The following is a 12,203-nucleotide window of genomic DNA, read 5'->3' as shown; positions in this document are numbered from 1 at the left end:
TCTGACTTTGGTGGGGATGCCATGAGAGAACTCTGAGAAACTCTCCTCTGGGACAGGCCTGCCTCAGGGAATCAAGATAAAGTGGCTTCATTCTGTTATCTGGGTGGAACTAGTTGTACCCTCTATTGAGCTGAAAATTAGTCCAGGACCAACTCTTACTTAGCTTGAACTTAAGTGGTCTCATTCTACTGGAAATCTAGTTCTGAGGGCAGTAATCTCAATTGAAACTTCAGTCTCAGATTTCCTATTAAAGGGCAATTTTAATTCATTTCTTTGCAAAGGTCTAAAGTGGCACAGCTACCTACCAGGACCTCCTGTCCTCTTTGAAGACACCCTCTCCTCAGTGTTAACACCTCTGCTTGTTTCTCTGCTAGGACCTTTATCTTTCTGCCAGGACTGACTTCTCAGTGCCAATAAAATCCTTTTTGCCAGTCAAACTTTTGGGGTTCGTGAATTCTTTGAATCTGTGCTGACCAGAAGGGGATTCTCACACCTCAACTCTGTAGTGCCACTAACCACATCATTAAGAAGACCAGAATTCAAATTGTGCATTAGTATTAACCTATGAAGTTTCAATTTCCTTATAAATTAGGAAACTTCTTCCTCACAGCTATTATTATCAAATGGAGGTAACACATGTAAAAAAGGACCAAGAAATGTTAAAGGAAGCAGTACAATTTTTTTCTCCTGTAATTATGAAATGTTTTAAATTCCTAGTAGTGTAGGAAAGCTGAGGGGAAATAATTTTCCAGCCAAGGTTGCAAACTTAGTTCCTAGAAAGGTAAACAGGTCTTTTTAGATCCTTCCAGTTGTGTTGGTATTCTTTTGGTCTTCAAATTATCTAATCTATTTGCGTTAATTTATATTCCTAGGGGAATATAAGCAGCTTGAAGAAAGGGACTATATAATTTTTGTCTTGGTGTCCTTGATGGGATTCTGATTGTTACCTTGTTGTGCCACAGTTCCTTTTAATGTCCTGACCCAATTTCTCTAATTGTCCTATTTAGTTACTCTGCCTCAGGTTAATAACCATTCCCTCTTAATGTTTGATGAGATAAAGGTCTTATATCTTTAAGCTATAATCATTCCTTCTTAAATGTTTGACGGGATAAAGGTCTGTTCATTTTAGACATCATTAGAATATCAGGAACCTCTCCAGTACCTCCCTCTATTATGTCATCCTCATCCTAGGTTCCTCCCTCCATTAGGTCATCCCCAGCCAGGTACTTCCCCCATTATGTCATTGTTCTTGTTATCCCTCATTCTGGGCTGGGTTCTTTGAGATCACAGTCTCCTTCAGCCAAACGTGGATCATTTGGTTCCAGTAAATCTCTCCATTTAATAAACTATTAAATTGTTCCCTAATTTCTGTCCTGCCTCAGTTTCTCTGGCATCAAATCTGCCCCCAGCCAAGTCCCACAGAAATCAATCATGGTTCTCACATGCTCTGTAATCACGTCACCAGGTTATCACATAAAGGTTACCATGAAACGTAACACAAAAATCAGCCAATAAGAAAGCACCAACAGGATGTGCATATATTGGAACACAAAACTTCAATAAATCCCCCAGTATGGCACCTGCACAGTTCCCTTTTTTGCTGTCTTTGGGTATACCTGTGCTAGTTAGAAGATTATTACCATTAATATCCCCCCAAGTGGGCTTTTCTGAATGCATTCTAGGTATCTATGCAGAGTTTGCACCAAGGCTTTAGAACTGTCCTAAACTAGCAAACACTTCCTATAACCCCCAAATTTGCTTGTAATTAGAACCATTTACTCTACAAAAACCTATATCTTGCTTTGCTAAACTGCTGACTTCTTCAGGGAGCTTGACCCTCCTCGCCAAGTTTGTAAATCTCATGAAAAAACCTTTGCTTGGATTGAAGATTATCTGAACCTGAATTCTTTCAGAAGTGACACCAGAACCTGATACTTTGTTTACATTAGGCACTTCAGTGTTTGTTCACATAATCACAGAATTTCAAAGTTGGAAGAAACTTTAGTGGCTATTTATTCAGACCCATATCTGAAAAGAATACCTGTTACAATATACCAAACAAGTGATCATTTTTGAAAATAGAAAATAGGTTTTTTTAAATTCATAACTTGTTTTTATATCATTTAGATTTTTTCCTTTCCCCTCCCAGAATGCCATTCCTTACAACAAATAATTTTTCTAAAAAGTAAGAAAAGTTCACCTGAACCTAAGAATTTTTCAAACAAAAAAAAGTGAATAAAAAGTCCAGCCAAATCCTTCAATACAGTTCATGGAGGGAATAGGGAGACACTTTACTATATGAAATATTCTATACTTGCCGATTCCCTCTGCCAGGTATTCAAAACTAATTTTTTATAATTTTATATTTTCAGATTTTGTTCTGTTCATTTACACTGGTATAATCATTGTGTATATTATTCCTATCTCAGCTTGCTTTTTTTTTTGTTTTGCATTCATTCATGCAAATCTTTTCCTGTTTCTCTATATTCATTACGTGTCTTATTATAGCTCAGTAATATTCCATTAGAGTACATTGATAAGCATTTACTTTGTTTCTAATTTTTTAGTGCCAAACAAAAGTGCTGCTATAAAATACTGTGTGTGGAGTTTTTTCTGTCAGTCACTCCTATTGTTGTACCAAAGTTCCCTTTTAATGTTGTGACCCAGTCTCTTTTAATGTCATGACCCAGTTTCTCCAATTGTCCTATTTAGTTATTCTGCCTCAGGTTATAATCTTTCCCTCTTAATGTTTGATGAGATAAAGGTCTACCTCAGTTGCTCTGCCCCCAAACCCCAGGCTATAATCATTCCCTCTTAAATAGTTGATAAAATGAAGGTTTATATCTTTAGGTTACAGACATTCCTTCTTAATGTTTGACGGGATAAAGGTTTATCCATTTTAGATGTCATTAGAATATCAGTAACCTCCCTCCATTGTGTCATCCTAAGGGCCTCCCCCACCATTAGGTTATCCCCACCTAGCTACCTCCCCCATTATGTCACTGTTCTTGTTATCCTATAAAAAAGCTTGCTGTCTCAGTACTCAGGGCTGAACTCTTTGAGGACATAGTCTCATACACCCCTGCGACCAAGATCCATCTTGTTCCAGTATCTCTTTCCATTTAATAAACTATTGAATTGGTCTCAAACTTCTGTCTTGCTCAGTTTCTCCAGCATTACATTTTGGACCTTCCCCAGCAAGACATCGGGAACTGAGAACGGGACTAGGGGTTAGAGACATTTCAAGTCTCCACTTTGGGCCTGGAAACAGTTGGGGATCTGCGTTCTCTCTTTCTTGGAAAAGGCGCCCTCTGGATTCCTCCAGAGGCTCCAGGAAGAGCAGTTCACCAGCTGGGGTCACTCCCAACAGTGGATACTTTCGATTCAGCCAGGAGAGTAAGCGTTAACACCTGGATTCTCAGAATATTAGAATATACTGGCTTGTACTAATACCTGGGTAGTGTTGAACTGCACGCAATTGGCACTACCTCAGTGTTTCCTAAGACACTTCTAGTTCTGTGTGCCCATTGGCACAACACTGGGCATTCCAGAGTATAAATCTGGGTGTCTTTGCCTTGTGTGTGAATAACCAGACGTGGTTGTCACTGTTGGGAGTGTCCTTGAAATGCCATTGCTTGATTCTTGATTAGTATCTAACTGGATGCGGTTGTCACTATTGGGGTGTCCTTTTATTGGGGTACCATTTGCTTGATTAGTGTCTAACCGGATGTGGTTGTCACTATTGGGGTATCCTTTTTTTGGGTACCATTAGCTTGGTTGCTTAGTGTCTAACTGGACACGGTTGTCACTTTTGGGGTGTCCTTGAGATGCTCATTTGGCTTTTTTCTTGATTAGTGTCTAACGGAACACAGCTGTCACAATTGGGATATCTTTGACACCATTTGGCTTGTTTCTTGATAAAATCTTTCCTTGAGCAGATGCTTTGCTTGAGGAAACTTCCTTTAATGCCCCCCCCAGACCAAGGAGATACATGGCCGTTCTGGGGACCCCACCTCTCTTGGGGGTCCCAGGCCAGCACTCTCTTTGATCTGTTCTAGGGAGATAACTAGAGAAAAGAGGAGCTGTGTTTGAGCCCTTCTCCCACTCCACTGTTAAATGCAATGGAGTCTCTAATGGTCAGGCTCTAGCCATGAGGAGAAAGGTCACTGAATTGGGATGAGTTTAGAGATATGTCTCTGCCCACTGCTGCTACTCCCTGAACAGGGATAAGTGGTCTCTCCTTCAGGTCTTGCTCTCCCAGCAAGATTTGGGGGCTTTGGTGAGCTACCCCGCCCTCTTAAGTTCCAGCGTGGAACCGCCAGAGGAGCCCTCGACACTTGGGATGCACCGAGCCAGGTAAGATGGCATCTCTTCCTCCCCCACCCTCACTCTGGCCTTTCCTCCCTCTTCTTCCATTGACTAGGGAATGTATACATTTGAAAACAGGACTCGGTTTCCCTGATTTGGTCATCCTGTGTTAGAGCAGTGCCCCTCCTGTCACAGCCTTTTAACTGTAGAAGCCTCAGAATTAGGCTTCTGCATGCTCAGGGGGCTGTCTACAAAGAACGGATTTTAAGATGCCATTTGGCTTGGTTTTAATGTTAGTGTCCTGCTGAATGTTGTAATTGTGCAGTCTAAGTGTGATCAGTGTTCTGTATGTCTTGTATGTTATTTCCTGTTTAATGGCTTAAGGTTAAAAAAAAAGGGGGAGGGGGGCTCTGTTTGGATTATGGGAGGGAAGACTGGAGCAGACATCAGGGCTATTCTTTCCAGATAGCCCCGGTCTGTGTTAAATGTTAAATGGCTGCTAGTCTAGTTGTGTTCTGTGTTCTGTGTAATTTGTTTGTCTGTTTTGTTAACTTAAGAGCCCTGTTAAATTTAAGAACAATGATCAAGTTCGGGAATTAGTTATTTCAATACTGAACTTCAGCTGGAGAAAACATTTGATTAGGAATTTAAAGAGGATTCTAAATTTGGGAAATGAATTGGTTATCTTTAAGTATAAGAACTTAAAGGAACAATAGCTTGTTATGCTTTAACAATAAGTTATAGCTCTGCTGGATGTGTGGGCTTTATGGAATTCCCCCACCCACCCAACCACCCATTGATTTCTGCTACTTTAAATGTTGGGTGGGGTAGAGATCTTTTTGTAATCATTATATCCTAAATACTTGAGCAAATAAGTATTTAGTCTGGTCATCTATTGGTTACTAGATATTGTGTCTGGATATTCAAGTTTTTTTTTTAAGGTTTATAATTAGTGAGAGGCCACATCTTATAGCAGTCTTTGTGGACCAGTCTTTCTATCTCAGACTGTTCTAACTTTTCTTTATTAGATTTGTTTTTGTTTCTAGATTTGGACAAATTCCAGATATATTGATTTGCTTCTGGGACCTAGATCAAGCTTTCATTATCAGCACGCCACACTACATACACCCATCCCCCTCCCGGACTGAGCATCTTCACCCATTTTCAGCAAGAAGCAGCTTTTGAGAAAACCATCCCCCCTTTTCCTGATGTAATTTGGACTAATATGGAGGAGTAGGAAAGGGATTGACTTGGTAGAATTTTAACTATTACTGTGTGTTTAAGATGGGATGGAAATTGTTAAACTTGTGTAACTATTGTGAGGGATGTAGAAGACCCTTACCCAAAATGACTACTCAGAGATCCCTCAGTAGAAGGCAGAAAAGTTGTTTATTGAAAAACCTCCGGAGGATGAGCTGTCCCATCGCAAGATAAGCTCGTGGTAGGAGGGCTAAAGAAGTAGTAAAGATACATAGCTTTTATACAAGAAATTACATCACAAGTAAGAGAGCATTGAGAAGGGGAGGGGGAGGCAGCTAATTGGTTGTTGCTATTTGGGGAGATTGGAATGGAAGGTTTCTGTTTCCCTGAAATCTCCTGATTTCTGGGAAACAAAGTCAGGCCTTCAGGCTTAATCAAGCAGACAGTGGTCCAGCTAATAGACTAAATATTGATAAATGTCAAATACCAATAAATGTCATCAGTTCAGGTTAAGTAAATATGTTTCTAGCTGGCCAAGGCTCAAGTAGATATGAGCCTGCACATATTATACAGGTCATAGGGGAGACACAGAAATAATAAAATACAGAAAAAGAATTCATACATCCCTGTAAGTTCTTCACCTTATCTATTCCCCACAGCTCCCCCCTTCTAATATGTAAATGATTTTTATCACATTTCTATGAAGAACTTACACACTTTTCAAAATCAGTTAATATATCTATACATTGTTTATCAAGTTCACAATCAAGATCATCCCTCTTTAATACATTCCAGTCTTTTCTCTGAAGAATCATCATTTTAATAGCATTTTCTGTATGCAATATTTTGATAGGGACCACTGAACTATTCTGGTTACTAATGTAATTATACAGGGTAGACATAGCAGCAACAGGATAATACCATTGATTGCAATAAGTTCATACCATAAAAATTGCTTCCAACTATCTTAGAAACAGTTATCATAGAACAGATTGGCATTTGGCAAACATAAAAATACAAAGATAAATAAAGATGACAATCTAGGGAAACTGAGGCACAACATTACACTCTTCTTCTGAATATTTGAGTTATTGAATTACCTTCCCTAGAAACCTGGGAGGTCTCAGCACCATAATTTTGACCAAGCCAATGTGAGGCAAATAAGTCAAAATGAAACTAGAAAATGCAAGGACTTATGGCAAGGGCAAGTCTCTTCCTGACAACCCCAGAGTTATCAGCAGTACAAAGGTCCTCATCTCAGCCAGAGAATCCAGTTTGAGATGGACAGTTCACTGTGTTAGGTGGTCTGCAGTCATTTGTGCACTTAACTCAGCTTCTGCTTATAGAGGGAGTAGCAGGGCTCGAGACAGTCATGCTGCCCATTCAGAGGGGCAACCCACTCTAGGGGAGAAGGGTGAGGCTTAGTGTAGCTCCACTTGTCCCCACCCAGGGGGACAGACAGGGCTGCTACTAGAATACAGATTTCTGAGCAGAACTATCAGAGCATGCACAGTTAGAACATGAAGTCAGGCAAACCCCAAACTTTAGAGGCTTGATCTCAAAAGGGCAATGTTATTAAAAATGCTGAGGTACTAGTTAAGAAACTGGGATTACAGAGCTGGAGATTGCCAGTCCCGAGACAAGTGTCTTTATCATAGAGATTTCTTTAAAACAGAATAATTCCCAAAACTGAGTCTGCCAGGGCAATTCCACAGAATAAGGGATTTCAAAGCTAAAACATAGTAAAAACAAAAAGGATTGTTTAAGGACTTCCAATTCAATCTGAACTGGTGGTATAGGGGGTGGGGCAGAAGTACGTAAGGCAAAAGTGAAAGAAAACTAAGGGTTCTCACTCTTTTTAGGTATTTTGAGAAAAATCCACCAGTTTCCCTAGTTTCCTATCTCTTCCTCTCCTTTTTTTTCCTCATGGAAAGGAATCATCCAAAAAAAAAAATAATAATAGTCAAATTACCATCCACATATAAATCCCAAGAGTGAATTAAAGTTCCTACATACATGACAGTCTAGTACAGGAGGAGTTTCCTAAAATCAATCAAATCAAATCAAATACCTTAAACAATTACATATTCTGAAGTGAACATAGATATTATAAACATATTATAACTTCCTTAACAGCAATAGTTACTATTTTTAATAATTTCCATCCCAAATCTTAAACACACAGTAATGTTTGCATTTTTTTTCTAACTCTAGTAATAGAGTTGTAATTTTAACAATAATTCATCAACCACTTTCCCACTTCCCCCATATCAGTCCAAATTACATCAGGAGCACTGGCGATGGTCTCAATCTTAGCTGCTTCAGGCTGAGAAATGGGCGAAGGTTCTCAATCCATGCAGGGGTGTGGGTGTGGTGTCAATCTAAGCTTCAGATGGGCCGATCCATGTCTCAGAAGAGATTCAATAATCTGTAATTTGACCAAAATCTAGAACAACAAAAACTAAATCTAACAAAGTTAGAACAGTCTGGACCTGCAACAACATGTGGGGAGGCCAGTATAGATTGGCCAGCATTTCCTGTGTGAAGGAATAAGCTTGCTTCACAGGACAGGCAGACAGCTATAGTTCCAATAAATAGCAGTTAGGTTTCACAGACCATTGTAAATTGTCCTCTTATCATTTAAAAAAAAAATTTAAAAAATAAAACACAAATATCCAGTAACAGACAGATGAGCAGGCTAAATACTTATTTGCCTAAGTATTTAGGATATAATGATTACATATAACCAGATTGGAAACAGCAAGGTATGACATATTTGAATTACATTAACAGTTCTTATTAACTATTGTTCTGATCATAGAAATCAGTCACAGGAGGAAAAAATGCAAGAACATAACTATAACATAATATAAGCAGTTAAAACTCAATCTTCAGCACATCGAAGAGTGGAGCTTTAAAACTTCCAAATAGCATTAATTACAAGCCCAAAGAATTTTGTCTCCAAAGTTTCAAATAAATCCCAGTTATTTACCATGACCTTATATCAATAACAGTAAGAAATTTATCCCAGAAAATTCACACAATTCTTATATACCCAAGTAGATGTTGCATCTTGAATAAATTTAATATACCAATCATTTTGCTTTTAAAATACCTAATATACAGAAAAATCCCAAACTACATATAGTTCACAACAAAAACATTTTCAAAAGGAAGAAGGCAAAAACTATTATCCTTGAAGTCCCATTTCAGATAATTGGCATCAATACAGTTAATTAAAACTTCCTATTTTCACATTAAAAGAATCTGAAAAGTTCTTGAAAACATCAATTAAACTTTTTGAAATAACCCTTTCAAACTATATACCACATTTCTGATCATATTCTTTAATATTCATAACCATTATGTATCTAAAGAAACAAATATTCAATCAGTTAACATCTTGTAAGAGCAATTTGTCTCTTTAAATAACCATTTGTTTTCTTCAGCCAAAGGAACCAAGCGGCTGCCGCTTTCCACTGCTGCTCACTTTCTCTCCTCCCACAAAAACACATCCCTTCTCACAGCCATCTCTCTCTGTGATTACCCTTTCCAACCAGTTCCTTCTTTTTCCCACTGACGACTTCTTGAAATTATTTGTTTCTAGTAATCAATCCTTCTTAAATTACCTTCATTCTCCTATCCCATCTCTCTGTCTCTCTCTCTCTTCCCAATGCTTACTTGCTCAAAATTTATTACATACTTTAAACACTCCTAAACCAAAAATCCTTCCGACTAGATGCTCTATTTAAACTATTAATTGCTTTTGTAAATCAATCTCTTTTCCCTTGTCTTTAAATCATCTTTTTTTAAACTTTAAACTTCAAGATTCACAATTAATTTTGAATCAAATTTCATAAAACTTATAATATAGTTTACAAATTACTCAATACTTTTAAAAAGAAACATACAAACACAAGCCCCCCCTAAGGTAAGCTACTGGCATTTTGTTTAATAACCTATATTTCAATTTGAAGTCCAACCAAATAATAAAAAAAAAAGAAAAGTTTTTCTCTTCAGTTGTAAAGGCCACAATACTCGAAAAATTCTTAAGATTTTATACTCAGAATAAATCTAACATGTATAAGGCAACAGTAAATTATTTCCCCCAATTTTAATTTTATTTCAATTTCAAAATTATAGTACCTCTTTAAAATATAGTAAATTCCCAAAACTCTTAATCAAATATTGCAAACAATTACCCAGTTTAGTCTTCTTAAACTTTCTGTTCTCTAATTCCATGAAGGCAAATTTACTAATAATGATTTTTCTTTCTTTTCCTGCAAATTTTTTTTCTTTAGAAGTATGCCTAGTTTTCCCACAGGTCCAACAGGTCATTACGCCCCTGTGTTCAACTATTTACCTCTCTGACTCTATTTTTATTCCTCCCTTCCAATATCTGCAGTTTCTTATTTCCGATCTTAAATTTTCCAACCTTAACACACACACCAATTTAAAGTTATTTTACTTCAGTTTGTGAAATTTCCTAAAATTTACCTAGATACTTTATTCCCATGTCTTTTCTTTAGTAACCAGGAAAGAGTTAAGCACCAATCCTTGCTTTACCTTGAGAATTCTTTTCTCTGGCTGAGTCCTGATAACAGGCTCCTTGTTTACAGGAGCGATAGCCACTGTTCTTCTATTTTCTCAAAACTTTCCAAACTTTCAATCTATGTTTTTATTTTCCCCTTCTCTCCCACTTCCTACAAAGCCACTGAGAGAGACAGAGGGAAAGAAAGAGAAAAATGATTTTCTTTTCTTGAGAAGCCAAAACTAGTTCCCAAATTCTAAGACCAATACATTCTGAGCCACTCTGAAAGAATTACTACTCTGAATGAATTCCAGTTCCCACAATTCAGCCTGATATTTTTCTAAGCCTGTAACACAGAGCTGAATTCTTATCTCTTATGAGCTTTCTAACTTTTAACACAGAACAAAGGCAATGCAAAGCAGACATACACACAGACATTCACAAAACTCTATTTTCACCTTTTACATACAGATTTAAGTCTGATATGCCCAAATAATCCTGGGATATACATCCTCCCAGTTTTCTTCCCTTGTATATCTGGAAGTTCATTCCAGTCTTGAATTTCCTAGCTAACGTCCTGATACAAATTTTCGGACTGCTTCTATACCACCCTGGACCTGATCCAGGTGTTGGCGGAGGCCCTATGTTACCCTCACGCCCCCACAGCCACTCGAGAGCCTCCTTAGGAAAAGTCCTTTATCGTTGGGGTTAACAGCAGTCCACACCAAAAATAAATTTAAGAGGGCTAATCCCTCAGGGTCTCCCTCGACCCAGCCAATAAACCCCCAGACTTCCCAAGAGCTTTACCTCGAGAACATATGTTTCTTTTCAGGCTGCAAATGCCGGCCATCAGGACTCTACTTCTTTCAATCTTCAATTCTGCGTTCCACTGAGTATTCCTGCTTCGGGTCGTTGTCTAAGAGGGGAGGGAGGCTGCTCACCCAGAGCCAGAGACTATGGAGAAAACTACTCCGTGGGCGCCTGTCCCTGTTCGGGGTGCACATAGCCATCTCCCCCAAAGACCCCATCCCGGACGAGCCCCCATCTGTGAGGGATGTAGAAGACCCTTACCCAAAATGACTACTCAGAGATCCCTCAGTAGAAGGCAGAAAAGTTGTTTATTGAAAAACCTCCGGAGGATGAGCTGTCCCATTGCAAGATAAGCTCGCGGTAGGAGGGCTAAAGAAGTAGTAAAGATACATAGCTTTTATACAAGAAATTACATCACAAGTAAGAGAGCATTGAGAAGGGGAGGGGGAGGCAGCTAATTGGTTGTTGCTATTTGGGGAGATTGGAATGGAAGGTTTCTGTTTCCCTGAAATCTCCTGATTTCTGGGAAACAAAGTCAGGCCTTCAGGCTTAATCAAGCAGACAGTGGTCCAGCTAATAGACTAAATATTAATAAATGTCAAATACCAATAAATGTCATCAGTTCAGGTTAAGTAAATATGTTTCTAGCTGGCCAAGGCTCAAGTAGATATGAGCCTGCACATATTATACAGGTCATAGGGGAGACACAGAAATAATAAAATACAGAAAAAGAATTCATACATCCCTGTAAGTTCTTCACCTTATCTATTCCCCACACTATTGTTGTCATATTTGAGGGACTTTTAGTCTGTTATGTATATGCATATGTGTATGACTTATATGCGGGATGGTTATTTGATAATGTCTTTCCAAATGGAAAAAAGGGAGGAAGAAATAGGAATTGGGGAAACTGGTGTATTTTCTTAGGCACGTCTGCCCTACCCTCTATCTTACTAGTTCAGATCTAATTGGAAGTCCTTTACTCTTTGCTTAAATTTACTAGACTATGATTTGCTGGTTGTGCTTCAACTTTGAAGTCCCTTCTTCTGTTGGAATTGCCCTGGCAGACTCAGTTTTTGGGATTATTTTTTAGAAACAACCAGAAATTGGATACCTATCTTGGGACTGGCAGTCTCTCTGATCTGTTTCTCCACTCCTCTTACCCCAGGTCCTTAATTAGTATTTCAGCGTACTTAAAAGGACCTTGTAGCTGATACTGGGCCTCTAAAAGTTTAGGGTTTGCCTGTGTTGGTCTAATGGTGCATAATCTGATCAGAAATCTGCTTTCTGTACCCCTGTTTGTTCCTCTGGGCAGGGACAGGTGGAGGAACTCCAAACCTCACCCTTCTCCCCT

The 12,203-nt window shown here is 38.6% G+C and overlaps 1 long non-coding RNA gene across 1 annotated transcript; it reads right to left on the bottom strand.

Annotated features, from left to right (window-relative positions):
• Positions 1-5,678: 5,678 nt before the first annotated feature.
• On the bottom strand, positions 5,679-11,622 carry LOC127564708 (uncharacterized). Its single transcript, XR_007954341.1, has 2 exons — positions 10,847-11,622; positions 5,679-7,936 (listed from the first exon to the last, which is right to left on the bottom strand). It is a non-coding gene; the product is annotated as an uncharacterized LOC127564708 (long non-coding RNA).
• Positions 11,623-12,203: the final 581 nt, after the last annotated feature.

This window comes from Antechinus flavipes, chromosome 5, assembly GCF_016432865.1.
Source record: "Antechinus flavipes isolate AdamAnt ecotype Samford, QLD, Australia chromosome 5, AdamAnt_v2, whole genome shotgun sequence".
NCBI lineage: Eukaryota > Metazoa > Chordata > Mammalia > Dasyuromorphia > Dasyuridae > Antechinus > Antechinus flavipes.
The sequence above is the reverse complement of the archived record's forward strand: the minus strand, read 5'-3'. Positions and strand labels throughout refer to the sequence as shown.